Source organism: Neofelis nebulosa, chromosome 8, assembly GCF_028018385.1.
Source record: "Neofelis nebulosa isolate mNeoNeb1 chromosome 8, mNeoNeb1.pri, whole genome shotgun sequence".
In the NCBI taxonomy this organism is placed as follows: Eukaryota; Metazoa; Chordata; class Mammalia; order Carnivora; family Felidae; genus Neofelis; species Neofelis nebulosa.
The window spans coordinates 141,964,374-141,980,643 of record NC_080789.1 but is presented as its reverse complement, the minus strand read 5'-3'; the positions used below and the strand labels follow the sequence as shown (position 1 = coordinate 141,980,643).

At 47.3% G+C, this 16,270-nt stretch overlaps 2 long non-coding RNA genes and 1 pseudogene across 6 annotated transcripts; 1 reads left to right on the top strand and 2 right to left on the bottom strand.

Annotated features, from left to right (window-relative positions):
* Positions 1–214: 214 nt before the first annotated feature.
* On the top strand, positions 215–2,321 carry LOC131483924 (RNA guanine-N7 methyltransferase-activating subunit-like protein; annotated as a pseudogene).
* A 2,146-nt stretch (positions 2,322–4,467) lies between these two features.
* On the bottom strand, positions 4,468–11,772 carry LOC131483683 (uncharacterized). The gene is made up of 2 exons (XR_009247867.1): positions 8,966–11,772; positions 4,468–8,436 (listed from the first exon to the last, which is right to left on the bottom strand). It is a non-coding gene; the product is annotated as an uncharacterized LOC131483683 (long non-coding RNA).
* Positions 11,773–12,241: 469 nt separating this feature from the next.
* LOC131483682 (uncharacterized) lies at positions 12,242–16,226 on the bottom strand. Of its 5 annotated transcripts, none has more exons than XR_009247864.1 (3): positions 15,708–16,226; positions 14,354–15,404; positions 12,242–14,001 (listed from the first exon to the last, which is right to left on the bottom strand). It is a non-coding gene; the product is annotated as an uncharacterized LOC131483682 (long non-coding RNA). The 5 variants fall into 5 exon arrangements; XR_009247863.1 differs by lacking the exon at positions 15,708–16,226 and having other exon boundaries at positions 12,242–13,005; positions 13,612–14,001; positions 14,354–15,700; XR_009247865.1 differs by lacking the exon at positions 15,708–16,226 and having other exon boundaries at positions 14,354–14,575; positions 14,943–15,700.
* Positions 16,227–16,270: the final 44 nt, after the last annotated feature.

Here is a 16,270-nt window from a genome sequence, read left to right as displayed (position 1 = left end):
GGTAACACAATCCAGAGTTTCTACAGTGTATCATCCACAATGTCAAATATACAGTGAAAAACCACTAGATATGCCAAGAAATATGAGACATAATCAAGAAAAAAGTGAATAGAAGCAGACCAACAGATGACCTAGATGTTGGAATTAGCAGATAAAGACTTTAAAACAACTATTATAAATATAAAAAACAATTTATAAAAAAAAATGTGAAAAGATGGACAGAACAGGTGAGTAGATGAAAATTCTCACCAGAGAAATGGGAACTATAAAAAAATTAATGGAAGGAAAATTCTGGAAGTAAAAAAAATACAATATCTGAAATGAAAAATTCAATAGACTTAACAGCATAATGGATACAGAAGAGAAAGGATCAGTTAATTCAAAGATACTTCATTAGAAATTATCCAAATTAGAGAGGAAAGAATGGAAAATAAAAGAATATCCAAGATGTGTGGAACTATAAATTGGTTAAAAATATATGTTAATGGAGGTTAGGACTCTAAGGAATTGAAGGAATGGGGCAAAATAAAGAGAGATAATAAAGTATAGAACTGTCTCTTCTATATTTGAAGAGATAATGGACAAGATTTTCTTTAACTGATGAAAGACACAAACTCACAGATCTGAGAAATTCAGTGAATCCCAGTCAGAAAAAACACAAACCACTCCTAGACATATGATAGTTAGATTACCAAAAAGGGTAAAACTTAAATATAGCTAGAGAAAAACTGCACATTACATTCAGGGGAATAACTATATAATGACAGCTGAAAAAAAAAATAAAATGATAGCTGATTTCTCATCAGAAACAGTGAAAGCTGGGGCACCTGGATGGCTCAGTCGGTTAAGCATCCAACTTCGGCTCGGGTATGATTTCATGGTTTGTGGGTTCAAGCCCTGCATCAGGCTCCGTGCTGACAGCTCCGAGCCTGGAGCCTGCTTTGGATTCTGTGTCTCCCTCTCCTTCACTCACACTGTCTCTCTCTCAAAAATAAATAAACATTAAAAAATTTTATAAAAAAAAAAAAACTCCTTCACTCACACTGTCTCTCAAAAATAAATAAACATTAAAAAATTTTATAAAAAAAAGAAACAATGAAAGCCATAAGACAATGTAATAGTATCTTTGAAATTCTAAAATTACTTACAAATTAAAAAAAAAAACAAAACACCAAAAACCTAGCAACCTAAATTCTATACCCAGTGGAAATATTCTTCAAAATAAAGGAAAAATAAAGACATTTTAGAAGAAAAAAGATCTCACAACATTTTGCACCAATGGGCCTGCACTACAAGAAATGCTAAGGAAGTTCTTAAGGTTTAAGGGAAAGCATCCAAGATGGAACCTGGATCTGCAAGAGGTACCAGAAATTCAATATACAGGTAAATTTAAAATATTATTTTTTCATAAATTTAAAAAATCTGTTTAAAAGAATAGTAATGGGGGGGGGCACCTGAGTGGCTCAGTTGGTTGAGCATTCGACTTCAGCTCAGGCCATGATCTCATGGTTCATGGGTTTAAGGCCCAAGTCGGACTCTGTGCTGACAGCTCAGAGCCTGGAATCTGCTTCGGATTCTGTGTCTCCCTCCTCTCTCTGCCCCTCCCCTGCTTGTGCTCTGTCTCTGTTTCTGTCTCTCTCTTTCGAAAATAAATAAATAAATGTTAAAAAAAAAAAAAAGAAAAGAATAGTAATGGGAATGGCTCCGTTACCTTGGAGAGGTGAAGTACTGGGAGATCCTTTGGCCACGCTGTGGGCTGGAGATGGAAACAACATAAACATTAAACAGTACAGCTGCCTTAAGTTGCTGGGAATTTCAGGAATACAGACCCTTCTGAAGCTGTTCCAAATTTTGAAGAGACGTTTGCCAGTACATTCACAGAAGATGGCAAAGAGTACCATGAATACCTGAAGAGCCCTCTTGGGTCTCCTTCCAATTGTTGAGGAGTAGAACAGCCGAGCTGCTGGGAGCCAGAGACACAGAGGCGATCAGTTGCAAGGTAATAGACTGTTTAGAGGTCAAACCAGTGGGGGTGGCAAACTGACACCCGATCCAATCAGCGGCATGGACAATCCTGGAGTAACAGTTACCTGCAGTATAGACATGAAACTTACTACCCCCACGGATACAGACACTGTGGTTACAACCAGCCAACTCCCTATGGTTACTGCTGATGGAAACGTCAACAGCTTTTAGTAAAACCGTTTACTCTGTGTATCTTCTGTTGGTCATAGTTTTATATCTGATTTCAGAGAGTGGATTATTAACTTTTTAGAACTTGTGACTTTTTTTTTTTAAATGAGATCTTACCAGAGATGTGATGGTTGCTGGGAATAAGTACTCCCCTAAAAAGGTTGTGGATTATACTGCCTGACTTCTACTGCAGATTCTTCTTTGTTTCATGACTTAACAGTGTGTTCCACTTGCTATCTGTTTTCCTTGTTTGACCTCCAAGAGTTCTGTCTTTGTTTTACACAGAAATAATTTTAAAGTAGAAAATGCTTGATTTTACTCTGTGAGATAAAGAAGTAGGCATTTACTCGGATGTGCTCATTCCTAAACTTTTACAGAGGTTGGTACAGTCAACTCGTGAATGCACAATTGTGCTTTCTTGCACTGTGTCGTAGGTGACCTCAGCAGTTGAAAGGTCAAACGATGGTAGATACTTCTTTTGGCTCTTGTTGTTATGACCGTGGTATTTTGTAATTACTCGAGGTACGAGTCAGCTCCACAATCGTTTTGGTCTCAAAAAGGGAGGTCAAGAGTAAAGCTGTAAATAAGGAAGGAACTCTTCTCAGTTTCAGTGTCTTGATCTAGTGGTGGGTGAGATGAGGGCACACGACCATTTCACACAAACTGTAAGGCTTTTTGCTAACTTAAACATAGCAGATCAAAACTCACATGTTATACAAAAGCTTAGCTCTGTAAATGTTCCCCTTTCCTCTTCGATGGTATGTATATGACGCTGCATTCTGACTACTTACTTTTATGGCATTTAACGTGGATCGATTGAACAGTGTTATAGGCACTTACAAATGTGCCCCTTGCTGCTCCCTCTTGTATAAATATAGTGACGCTGTAATTTCCTTTTATGCCGATCATTTTGTTTCAGGCCATTTTAATGGCTTTATTCAAATAAAATACTACAAGATTTTTTAAAAATAAAGAAATAGTGATGATGATGATGATGATGATAATGGTGATGATGGCATATTGGGGAGTTATGATGCACATAAAAGTAAAACGACAACGCGATGTGCTAAGGAATAAATGAATATTATATTGTTTCTTACAATAAATATGAAGTTTTATAACATTAACTTAAGGTAGACTGTGATAAACTGAAGGTGTGTATTGTAATCACTAGAATTACCATTAAAAGATATTAAAAAAAAAGACACAGCTAAAAAGCCAATAGAAACAATAAATGAAATACCAACAATTACTTATTAATGGAAAGAAGGGAGGAAAGAGAGAATAAAGAACAAATGGAAACAAAGAGCAAGGTGGCAGACTTAAACCCAGCTTTATCAGGAATTACATTAGCTAGAAATAGTCTGAATATTCGAATAGAATCATTAGACTGGGAGAAAACCAAATCTAACTATCTTCTATCTACATCAGCATGTTTTAAACTTAAAGACATAGACAGATTGAAAGTAAAAGGACAGAAAAAGACCCACCATGCAAAATCTAATTTCAAAAGAGCTAATGTGGCTGGCTATATTAATATCAGAAAATGCTATAAAATTTTATAAATTTATATGAAGTTCATAGACATGCAAAAGGAATACACTTTAGAGAGGAATGGAGGTGCAAATTACTTTTTTTCCAGGTATTTTGCAACTGTGTAATAGAAGCAATTTACCCTCTTAGAAAAGGAATAGTTCTGCATAATGGTTAAAGTAAACTAAGTATTCAGATTTGGGTTTAAGTGTCAAGATGTATGACACGTGTCTTTAAAACCATGAAAGGAAATGTTTTAGGGGAAGCAATTTTCTCAAAAGGAAATTTGAAATTTGATATCTATCTTTATCGTATAATTTTTGCAATATTACACCCCAAAAAGGACTTCTTTAATTAAGCTGAATTAAGTATAACTTTGTTTTGAAAACTTTTGAAAGATATGTTAAAAACCCCTCGAAATAATTGAAGTGATATTCTCAGGTGTTACAAAACTAGGAATGGGAAATATTTTTTAGTAAGTACATTTAGGCAGGCAACTGCACCTGTTCTAGAATATACCAAATTTAATTATGAGGAAAGGTATATTCACCCCATCCTTGGAATTTATTTTAAAAGGCAAGGATTTAAAAAATTAAGTTATCAAATTACCATGATACCCAAACCAGACATAGACATTGCAAGAAAGCCATAGACCACCATCCCTTATGAATATTGATGCAAAACTCCTCAACAAAATACTAGTACACTGAATTCAGCCCATATAAGAAAGATCACACACCATTACCAAGAAGCATTTATTCCTGGATTGCAAGAATGGTTCAACATATGAAGATTAATCAGTGGAATATGATACATTAATAGAATGGAGGTGAAAAAAACATATAATCATCTTAATGGATGCAGAAAAAGAATTTAAGAAAATTCAATGCCCTTTCATGATGGAAACACTCAATAAACTGGGAATAGAAGGAAACTTTCTTAACGTGACCCATATGTGAACAATCTGCAACTAAAATCGTACTCCATGGTTACAGAGCGAAAACTTTAAAGTCAACATCCATTCATGATAAATACTCTCAACAAAGTATAGACGGAATATAATAAAGGCCATGTATGACAACCCCACAGCTAACATCATCCTCAGTGGTGAAAAGCTGAGAGCTTCTCCGCTGAGATCAGGAATGAGACAGGGATGTCCACTTTCACCACTTTTATTCAATGTGGTAGTGGAAATCCCAGCCACGGCAGTCAGACAAGATGGAGAAATTAAGGCATTCACATCAGCAAGGAAGGAGCAAAACTTTCACTCTTTGCAGGTGACACGATACTCCATATTGAAAACCCTAAAGATTCCACCAAAAAACTATTAGCACTGATAAATGAATTCATTAAAGTTGCAGGATTTTTTTTCCCTACGATATTCCCTATGCTATGTACTTTTCATCCCCTGACTTATTTTATAAGTGGACGTTCGCACCTCTTAATCTCCTTCACCTAGTTCGTCTATTTCCTAACCCTCTCTTCTCTGGCAGACCCCTATTTGTTCTCTGTATTTATGAGCTTCTTTCTGTTTTTCATTTTGTCTTGCTTTGTTTGTTAGATTCCAGATATAAGTGGAATCATGGGGTATTTTTCCTTCTCTGTCTGACTTACTTCACTTAGCCTAACACCCTCTAGCTCTATCCATGTTCTTTCTAATGGCAAGATTTTATTCTTTTTCATGGCTGTGTAGTATTCCATTGTGTGGGCTTCTGATTTGCTCACTTCTGTGCCCCAGAGCCTACAGCAGTGCCCAGCATGTTAGTATGAAATAAACACGTGTTGAATGGATGCGTCTCAGTTGGAAACTTTAGCTCTGAGCCACCTGCCATCCATCCTTGGGGCAATGTGGTGCAAGTCTGGAATGGAAATCCTGTTCCATGACCCCAAAGGAGCCAGCCCTGACACCAAGAGCCTGGGACAGAAATAGGGCCACCACAGCTCATCTGATGGCTGGGCTATAAATGGAACAGGAACTTGAATGACTCCGATGATTTTAATAAACCAGAGACTCCTCCAATACTTGGGAACAGGAAGCCTTATGGTCCAATGAGACCCCACGGGGCCCTGGCCTCATTCCACAGGAGAGGACGAGCCCCCTCTCTGGAGTATCTTAAGGTGGAAAAGTGTTGGCATAGTTATGAACAGACATGGATTCCAGCTGTGGTTTGCCATTAACTAGCTGTGTCAAGTCTCACACCATCTCTGGGCTTGAGGTCTGTCCCAATGCGAAGATGGAAACTGGCTAAATAACAATATGTAACTGATTAGTTCATGAACTCGACCAACATCTGTTGGGAGGGGGCTGTGCCAGCGACAAGTCTGTAGCAGGGCTACAAGGAGGCCCCTGTCCTCGGTGACTGCCTTGTGGGAGGTCCGCAGCCTGGACTGCTTTCTGAAGATAGTAGTGTTCACAGTGACAGACTTGATCTGAGGTCATGAAAGATCCAATTTAGGAATGGGGGCAAGGCCAGAGGAGTAGTAACAACTCACAGAAGTAACGGAAATTAGGAGAATCGGTTTGTTTGGTTCTCTTGTGCTTCAATATTAATGATTCCATTTCCACTATTTTGAGAACCCATGGCATTTGTATTTTAAGGGCCATATTTTTGATCATCATGTCTTCTAGTGTGCCAAACCTATGAATAAATCCTGAACCACCCAAAGTTTCTCAACCTCTCCCTTCTGTCGCCAATGTTCCACGTGACAGATGAATTATAGGTGAATCTGTGCGTCTCCAGAAACCTGGAAACCTCCTCACTCTTTACCTCCCCTTTTGGGATCTAGTGCATTCTGATGCATTTAATGAACCTAAAGGATACATGATATCTGAGTGTTACATGTAAATGACCATAGATGTTTTGGTCTTATTCAACACGGAGTTCTCAAGGATCAATATTTAACTCAGGTTAGAGTTAACTCAGTCAACTTTTCTATTATGTATGGCTTACAAAGAGAGGAAAAGAGACAGGTTGAACTCTGATGAAAGGATTGAAATTATTTAGAAATCCCACAAATATCTCAAAACCTCATTTTAGGCTGCTAGCTATTTCGTCCATCCACTCATCCACCCACACACCCATCCATCTATCTACGCAAGCACTCATCTACTTACCCATCTATCTCTCCACCAGCCATCCATCTGTGATCAACACATTGCTTATCGTGGTAGAACAAAATCATTGGAGAGATCCTTTCCAGTTCTAAATCTCTAAATTTTATTATTTTATGGCCCCAGCACCATTCTAGCTACTGTGAGGTATACTGAAATACAAAGCACGGACATTGCCCCGGATTTATAAGCTGACTTGGGGGATTTGTTCCTTGACTTCTCTAGCTTCTAGAAGCTTCCACATTCCTTGGCTCACGTCCCTTCCTCCATCTTCTAAGATAGTGGCGTGTCATTTCTCAGACCCTCCCTCTGTGGCCACATGTCTCTGTGACACAGTGGGGAAAGAGTCCCCACTTTTAAGAACGGGCATAATTAGAAGGGGACCAGATGATCGAGAGCACTCTCCCCATCTCAAGGCTCCATGCCCATAATCACATCCCTTTCCATGACAGAAGGTAGCACTCACGGGTTCTGAGGACTAGGACATGGATGTCTTTGGAGACAGTTTTCTTCCTGCCTCAGTACGTGCTTTCATTATCTCCAGTTTCTCGAAGAGAACATTGAGGTTCAGTGAAGCAAACAATTCACCAAGGCTCTGCAGCTGCCGAGGGGGAGGGGTGGGGAGCGGTGTCTCGTTCCAGCCCCAGCTCCTGGCCTCCTGGCCTCCTGGCCTCGGAGTCAGAACCTCAGATGAACAGATGCACAGACAGACCAAGAACAAACTCCAATGTCATGTGCACGGTGCACATGGGCACAGGTGCTTCGACAGTCCCAGGTGGGCAAGGGGGGAGAAGGAACAGGGGTCTGAGTGACCCACAGTCAGGTGTGCGGGGTGGTCGCAGGGTTACAAGATGGCAGATGGCCCTCCATCCCCACAGCCCCGCCCCTGACACATAGCAGAGCTACTAGGACCTCGTCCATATCCGGCCCCCCCCCCCCCCCCCCCCCCCCGTCCCCAGCAAGCACACTTAGCTTCCCAGCACACCACAGCCAGCGAGGCCCAAGTGTCTGCCCCGGACGCTCACCAGGCACTAGGGCCGCAGGCTGAGTGCTGGCACCTGCAACCTTGCAGGCATGGTACCCAGAGGGGAGCCCTTGGAAAGAATCTAGTGAGGACCTGCCCATTTACATCCAATGACTGCCCAGCTGTCACAACTGTGAGCACTGATATAAATGAGGACTGTCGGAAAAAGCAAGTTACTCAGGTGCCCAGTCTTCACAGTCAGGTCCCTGTTACCTCCCTCCTCCCGGTGGTGAAGGTTGGTTGATTGACACAAACACAGAGCTGGGCCTGTGAATCAGCTACTGTCCGTCCTTCAAGGAGCCAGTGGGTACCAGGCAGATGGCACCCAAACCACCACAGTACTGTGTGCAATCAGTGCAAGGAGGGCAGGTGGACAGGGCCTGGGCAGGCCAGGGCAGGACACTCACCAGTGCTCCTGGACCAGGAGGAGCCTAGGCAGGGGTGGGGCCAGGAGGGAGGCAGAAGTCAACCAGAGGTCCCTAGGAGTCCTGGCCTGAAGGATCTGGGCCCATGCTGTCCCGCAGGGATATAATGCAAGCCACATCAAATTCTGAGTGATCTGGTAACTGCTTCTCTAGAAAGTAAAAGGGGGAGGCGCCTGGGGGGCTCAGTCGGTTGAGTGTCGGAATCTTGATTTTTGCTCAGCTCATGATCTCACAGTTCGTGTTTCAGTCCCCACGTCGGGCTCTGTGCTGACAGCGTGGAGCCTGCTTGGGATACTCTCTCTCTCTCTCTCTCTCTCTCTCTGCCCCTCCCCAACTTGTGTGCACCCTTTCTCTCTGTCTCAAAATAAACTAAAATATACATACATATATGTATGTATATTTTAGTTTATTTTATTTAGTTTATATTTAGTTTATATATATTTATATATATATATAACCAACTCTGCTCCAGTTTTGGTAGGAGGTGGCCTGGACATCAGAACTAAAACGCAGCCGTGTGAGACCAGCCAGTGAGAGCACCATCGTCACAGCCCAGCTGCTGCCAGGAACCGTGCTGGGAGGTGTCTGGGACCCCTCGCCCAGGTCTCACCCCACCTGAGCCCCCTCTTCTGGAGACCGCCCTTCGTGCCCTGCCTGTAACTTCCTTATTTCACTCACCGTGTTTGCTTTAAGATCCTTGGGTTGGGGTGTACATCTTACTCTGTGATACACGGTTGTTTGCTCTTCAAAAATCTATTCTGAAAATATAGGTATTGGCAGGTATGAGATGTGGAGAACACAGATTCACACTGCTGCGGGTTTTCACTCTGTGGCCCAAATCCCCTGCTGCTGGGGACGTTTGCGCAGTGTAGGATGTCAGGGGTGAGCACAATGGGTGCTCGGTCGGTACTGAGTTGACGTGGGCTGGGTGCCCTCTGGCTCTTGGGCCTATTTCCTGACTGGCTTTGCTCCTAAGTCAACAGGCAGGAAAGGTTAAGCACCCGCACAGAGGCGTGAACTCCCATCTCCGGCGCTGGCCCAGCCCTTCCATGCCAGGAGGCGTCTACATGGGCAGCAGCATGCTTCTGCCAGCTTCCGGGAGCAGCCGCCTGGGTGCCGGCTCGTGTCCCCCTGCTTGGTCCCCGGCAGCCACAACTCTGCCGGGCAGCACCTGCTGTAGGATGGGGGAGCTGGGGGAGGGCGCCAGGCCTGGAAGAGGCTTCGGGGTGCAGCACTGCCCGGGCGAGGCGAGGCTAGTCCGGCGGGCTCTGCAGAATGGGAAACCCAGACCCGACCCATCTCCAGACTCCACCCAGACTCAGGAGCCTGGCAAGTTCAGAGTCTGATTTCTGTGCAGTGAGCACTGAGTGGAATGAGATTCGAGGTGGCTGCAGAAAAGAGTCTGGAGGGTTTTTAGGGGGACAGAGCCCAAGATAACCAGGTTCTCCAGATGCAGAGCCGAGGCTGACAGTCACTCACAAGCAGCATCTTTCTCGGTGCCAGGAGGCTTGCCAGCGTTTCTGAGATGGAATGTTCTGGAAGAGTCCAACAATATCAGAAACCTCATTAGCAGAGTTGGGGGAGCTGCTGACAAGAGTCCAAAGAACAGGCCCACAGGGAAGCTTGGGAAGTGTCTCCAACCCAGAGAAGTGTTTGGCACCGGCTCACCTTGGAGACGTGGACTAGTTCACGTTCACTCAGATTCCAAAGTAGATTTGAAAACTGGGTTGTTTAAAGTCGTAAGCATAACGTGGCACGCTTCCTAGTGACAACCCTGATGTTTACCACAAAGCGTTGCCTAATGCAGCAATCAAAAGTCGCCCCGTCAAAAGTGTGGGCGAGGGTGGGATCCTAGCGTGGCCGTGGCCACAGCTGATCCGAGGACAGTTTCCACTCACCCGGTGGCCAAGGGCGCCCACCTCCCCACACAAGTGAGCGGCATTCGCGGCCCCTCGTGCTGACCTTGAGCAAGAGTATAGCAAGAGGAATGAATGTGGCCATCTGGCTCTCCTTTGGAGGGTGGAAGGGACATCAGCCCCGCATCCGGCTGAGAGGTGGTTCCCATGCGCTCCACCCTCGGGGACTCGCCATCCACCGTGTGGGTCTTGGCAGGAGCCACACAGAAGGGAAAGACCGTCCTGTTCCACACCGCCTTCACTCATTGCCCTCTTGGTCTCACTCCGTGCACACTCCCCAAGTCCAAGAGTTGGGGGGCACACTGGCCTTCCCTTTCTGACATTTGGCGTGAAGCCGAGCCACGTGGAGTCTTGTATTTATGCAGTCTACTGGCCAGCCAGCAAGCCCCGCGGCTGTTCCTGGTAGCACGAGTTTCAGCTGTGGGTGAGTGGACGTCATCCACAGTGATTCTGTTGTCGCAAGGAGGCTGCATCGCCTGGTGGTAGGAGAGCCTCACAGGTCAAAGCCAGAAGAGCCGACGCTCCCCTGGTGCTCAGAAGGAGGTTCCTGACTGCAAGGAGTCAGGGGCGCTGGCCGCAGGCTGGCCTTCGGGCTCCACTGGGGAGCACGCACGGGGTGGGAACAACCCTAGAGACCTGGGTCTCAGGAGGGTGACGTTAGCTGGACCGGCTGGCTACACCACGGGCCTTGCTGAGAAATTCGAACAATTGCCTCTGGTCACCTGTAACGTGTGTCCTGGGCTGTGGTCACAGCACACTGCTTTCCATCAGCTCACACCCTACTTACAGGTGCTGTCATTCTCACACCAGCGTGGAGAGCCCCCCAAGAGGTCATAGGGGCTGGATCTGAACCACTGGGTGGTCACAAGCAACACATGATCTCCATTGCCTCAGGCAAGCAGCGGATGCGTACAGGTGGAAAGACACAATCCTCTGTGATTCGTGTCCTATTATTCACACTGGGGCATCACAAAGTATTTCTACTCGTCGTCCAGGTCTGGTCCACTGCCTGGAGTCTGGTGGGGCTCCGCGTTTTGGTTTTTCGGATTCTCTTACAGCACATCACTTCCACAGGGAGGCGAATTGTGGCCAAGACCAAGACGACAGATGACGATATATACCTCACTACAAAGCGGTGCTGCTGACGTGTGGGGTTGACACTGTGGGCAAATGTGTTTCTAACACCGGGTTGTAGCAGCCGCATCTTGAATCTGTGCTCCCTTCTGGCTCCCTCGGCCTCCATCAGAAAGGCCGAGAAGGCATTCTGACTCTCCCCGCATTCATGCACGGTCTGCAGCTTTACCAGCCTTGTCAGGCCGCGTTCCCCAAAAGTTTGGGAATGCCGCTCCCACACAGGATGGGGGCTCCTGGGTATCCCCAGACATACCCTGTGGCCGTTTTCGAGACTCCGACACAATGGGCCACGATCGCTGTGCCGTAGCGCATCCTAATAAGGGTCTTGGTTTTTACATTTCGTATCTGAAACGTGTGAACAAGTGACTTCTAGCTGGGAAGTTGTAGCACGGAACCAGATGTTCTCCGGATGAGGATGAGTAGTGAGGGTGTGTAGTGAGTTGCTGCAGAGAGTCCTTGGGCCCTCGGGTTAAGCCAGGCCTCTGCCGGTCACCGGTGCCGTAACAGCCCGGGACTCCGAAAGACGAACCTAACCGACCCCGTTCCTTGAAAGAAGGAACTCGTAGGGCAAACACTGTGGGCGGTGAGGTTGGAGCGCGGGAGGCAGGAGGCGGCTCCGCACCGCAGGGCTGACACGTCCCGCTGTGTGAAGGTGTGGCCGGCCGGTCTGGAACAGCAAACGGCAGCCCCATCAGCAAGCACTGCGACGAGGTGCACGGGAGGGGCAGGTAGGTGGTCAAGGTCCCGTGATGGTGACTCAGTGAGCGAAAGGTGACCGCACAGCAGGCTTGCGCCAAGCCACCGGCCTGTGGCCAGTGGATCAGAAGTGTTCACGGACGGGCAGGGTCCTAACACTGATACCGCACAGCTACGCAAGGCGAAGTACGAACACCCACACAAAGGCTCCTTTTAGGCAAGAAGTTTGATCACATTCCCCAGGCACAGATTCTGCTGCAAAACGTACTTTTCATCTGTGACAATCACAGCAACAAGAAAGTACAACAGAGAAGACCAATTCCGCACGACAGGCATGGAAGACAGCCTGTTGCCGTGACGGACCCCGACTGGCGGAAGTCGCCGGAAAGCACCGCAGGGCACCCTTGAGGGTCCTTCGCCACAGCCAAGGCTTACTTCCGCCACAAGGCTCACCCTCTGAGGAGCCCGAGTCACCAGACATCTTCAAACACGGTGGAAATCAGCTCAAGAATTGGTGACCTGCCTTCGCTGCAGGTGGCTTTTCCGAATCTCCTCTAAAAGGGCCCCCAGACACCAGCAGCCTCTTAGTGCTTCGGGACACACACCTGTCCCCAGGAAGCCACGCTGAGCCAGGCAAAGGGCAGGTGCAAAGGGAAGGACGATGATTCTCATCACCACGCAGGTGGTGTGCGATGCTGGGCACCTCCTCCCGGCTGTGCGGCTCCGGACCGCGCGGCTTGGGCGTTCAGACACGCCTCCCGGCTGCGCAGCTCCTGCGAGTGGCCTCGTTTTCCCACAGCCCCTCCTCCAACGTCACACCCATAGATGCACGATGACCGGAGGGTGTTCCACACGTCTCTTCTGTTCATGTGCTGGTTCTTGTCCCTTACAAAGCTAGCAAAGAACTCAGAGTGTGCATGACGACGCGCTCGGAGGGATGATTTCATTGCCACATGTGGGAGCTGAGTATCTCTGGTAAGAAATCTGGCATTTAATATACTTGGCTGGTTCAATCAGTTAAGTGTCCGACTTCGGATCGGGTCATGATTTCACGGTACATGGGTTCAAGCCCTGTGTCAAGTTCTGTGCTGACAGCTCAGAGCCTGGAGCCTTCTTTGGATTCTGCATCTCCCTCTCTCTCTGCCCTTCCCCCACTCCCTCTCTCTCTCTGTCTCTCTCTCTGTCTCTGTCTCTCTCTCCTAAAAATAACTAAACATTAAAAAAAGAAAAAGTGGGACGCCTAGGTGGCTCAGTCAGTTAAGTGTCCGACTTCAGCTCAGGTCATGATCTCACAGCTTGTGAGTTCGAACCCCGTGTCGGGCTCTGTGCTGACAGCTTGGAGCCTGGAGCCTGCCTCGGATTCTGTGTCTCCCTCTCCCTCTGTCCCTCCCTCGCTCACCCTCTGTCTCTCTCAAAAAATAAACATTAAAAAAAAAGATATCTAACATTTAATATACTTCATGGCAATGAAGTACATTACCTTGTGCTGACCCAATAAAGTTTTCATATAAAATTATGTTAAAGTCACCCCTCATATTAACATCTCTTACTTTATGCCGTATGCTTTTGTGCACATACCTTAACTAATCACCGTAAACAATCCTTTGGGGGTGGACATGATTTCTCCACTTGGCAAAGAGGGGCCAGGGCTCCGTGGAGCTGACTCACCCACCACAGCACATGCAGCTTGTACAGGGCAGAGCTGGGGTGGGGACTTGAGGCCTTGGACTCTTCACCATGGCAAGTGTTTATTGTTTTTTTGGCAAATATGATTCCAAATTCATGAGAGAACAGTAAAAATATGAAAGGCCTGTCAGTTTTTCACTGATAAGATTTACAAAATTACCTCACATTTCTTTTCTGACACACATGTTAATGTATTTGCTCTTTGTCAAGAGTCCTGTTTTGGGTTTCTTTCAAAGAACGGTTCCTCTTCTGTTCTACGTGACCAAATAGGCTTCAACTGTTCTGTGTAAAACCAACATCACGTATATTGACTTTATATTATTATTACCATTTTAAACAGTTCTGTCCCCTCCATATACTGTCTATATATAACGATTGCATTTACAGGCCAGGGGGGTCCCATCCTGTTTGCCACTTAGAGCCACGTGATTTTGGGGAGAAGCAAACCTGTAATCCTATGTTAACCCCACACCACAAAGTTGTTGGGAATACTGTTGATACTAAAAAGTATAGCACTTTGTAAACGTTAATGACCTGTAGAAATGTAAGAAGTTGTTCGATTTTTGCCTAGAGGGAGGAAGGAGTTCAAGAAAGGATAGCTGTCTGTCTGAAGCCAAGGATTGGTTGGACTTACCTAAATATTGGATTTTCAAGGAGGATCCAGCCACGTAAGCGTGAGGGCGACGGGAGGGGCTGAGGGAAGTCACGGGCACCCGAGGGAGAGGAAGGGCACCAGCAGAGTTCTGCGGGGCTGTCCAGCAGTTCAGCAGGTGACTGTGGCCACAGAGTCCTGATCATCCCAGAGGCTTTCTGTGCAAGTGCCACGGAGACATAGGAGGCATATTTATCTAACCTCCTGATAACACAAAAAAGGGCATTATAGTTAATAACTGAGAGAATCGTGATTCAAAATTATTTTCAACTTCAGAACATAGGAAGTTTCTGTAACAACAATAGGACTTGTTGAAAGGATCTGAGAAGGTGACGGAGAAGCAGAACAGCTAATGGTCAAGAACAAAAATGCTGGGCCAGGCCACCTGGGTTCAAACCCAACTCTGCCACCGTTAACTGTTTGACCACAGGCTAGTGAGCAGCTTCCTGTGCCTTGGTTTACCCACCCGCCTTGTGGGGTTGTAGGAATTAAGTGAGTTAATACGTAGTTAAGCGCTTCGAATAGTGCTCAGCACATGGTCACAAGTCCATAGGCTTACCACATGTGTTACCTGAGGGAGTCGCCACACTGTTAGCAGAAGTTACAGTAGTAAGTGTCCAGATGCACCTCCCTTATCAACTTTCTCCTCTGTCAGATGCCAGAGGGCTTGTCTCCACCGGCCCCCCCCTTGATGTTCCTAATGCACTTTGTGGGGCTAATTGCAACCCTCTGCCTTGGATCAGGCTTTGTCTTCTCTGCCCTGTGTTCTTGGGACTTAGCAAGTCCTTTTTCTGCAGTCTTCAGGGGAGTCAGGGCGCAGGCTGCCCTCTGGCATGGCAGCGTGAGGATAGGTCTACTTACAGGGAGAAGACGAATTTTTGATTTTCAGAAATGCCCGGTTTGACACATCTGAAATCACACAGGTGGGCATTTCACAATTGATTGATAATGTCAGACTGGCATTGAGAGAGAAGTTGGGACTGGAAATATCTGTTTTTTCAGAGGAATGCATGCAAGGCAACCGTCAGGGGACCTTAAAAGAGAGACTTCAGGGAGGAAGAGCAAGGGCTGGAGGGCAAAATCCTGAGGACAAGCTGGGCGGGGAGGCAGGCAGGTAAGTTAGCCAACAGAACAGGCAATGAGAGATGTCCGGGGAATGGAGACAGGAGGGTTTTAAGCAGATGGGAAGCAGTTGGGAAGACAGAAAGCGATGGCCAAGGCATCAGAGAGAGGTTGACAGTTGAGGCTGGCTGGGGGCGGCGGGAGTAGGAGCCCACGAGGCAGGGATCAGACACCCGGGGAGCCTCTGGGGGGCGGGGAGGCTGGGAACACAGACCTGGATCTGGCTTCGCAGACCGGGGGCGGGGGCGGGGCCGGGGCCGGGGTGGGGAGATTGGTAGCCCCCACCCCGCAGACGACTCTGCTGTCGCATTACTCATTCATTAAGATTTCGCTGCATTCACAAGTCCAGAGTCGGTGTAGGCCGCAGAAAACGCAAAACCAGGGCGTCGGTTCCTGGGGAGCCCACGCCAGCAGGCCACGACCACGGTGCCCCGAATCCTCCGGGATCCTGAGGCAAACACCCCGCCCTGAGACCGCCCTGGGCCCTCGAGAACCCCAGAGTCCTGGAGTTCCCCGGCCCCTGAGATCCCCAAGACCCTGAGACCTTCCGAGGCCCCCGGGCCCCCCCCCCCCCAAGAACTCTGGAGTTCCTGGGACTCCGGGCCCCTAGACCCCCGGAGCTCCCCGGAATCCCAAGCCCCTCGAGTCGGCCGGATCGAAAAGCACAAGCCCGTAGGCGGCCTGTCGGGGCCTTGACCTCTCCTCGCCGCCCCGCCCCCACCCGCCCTAGCAGGTCCCAGCAGGTCCCGGCCACCTCCTCCTCCCGCACCTCCGGCC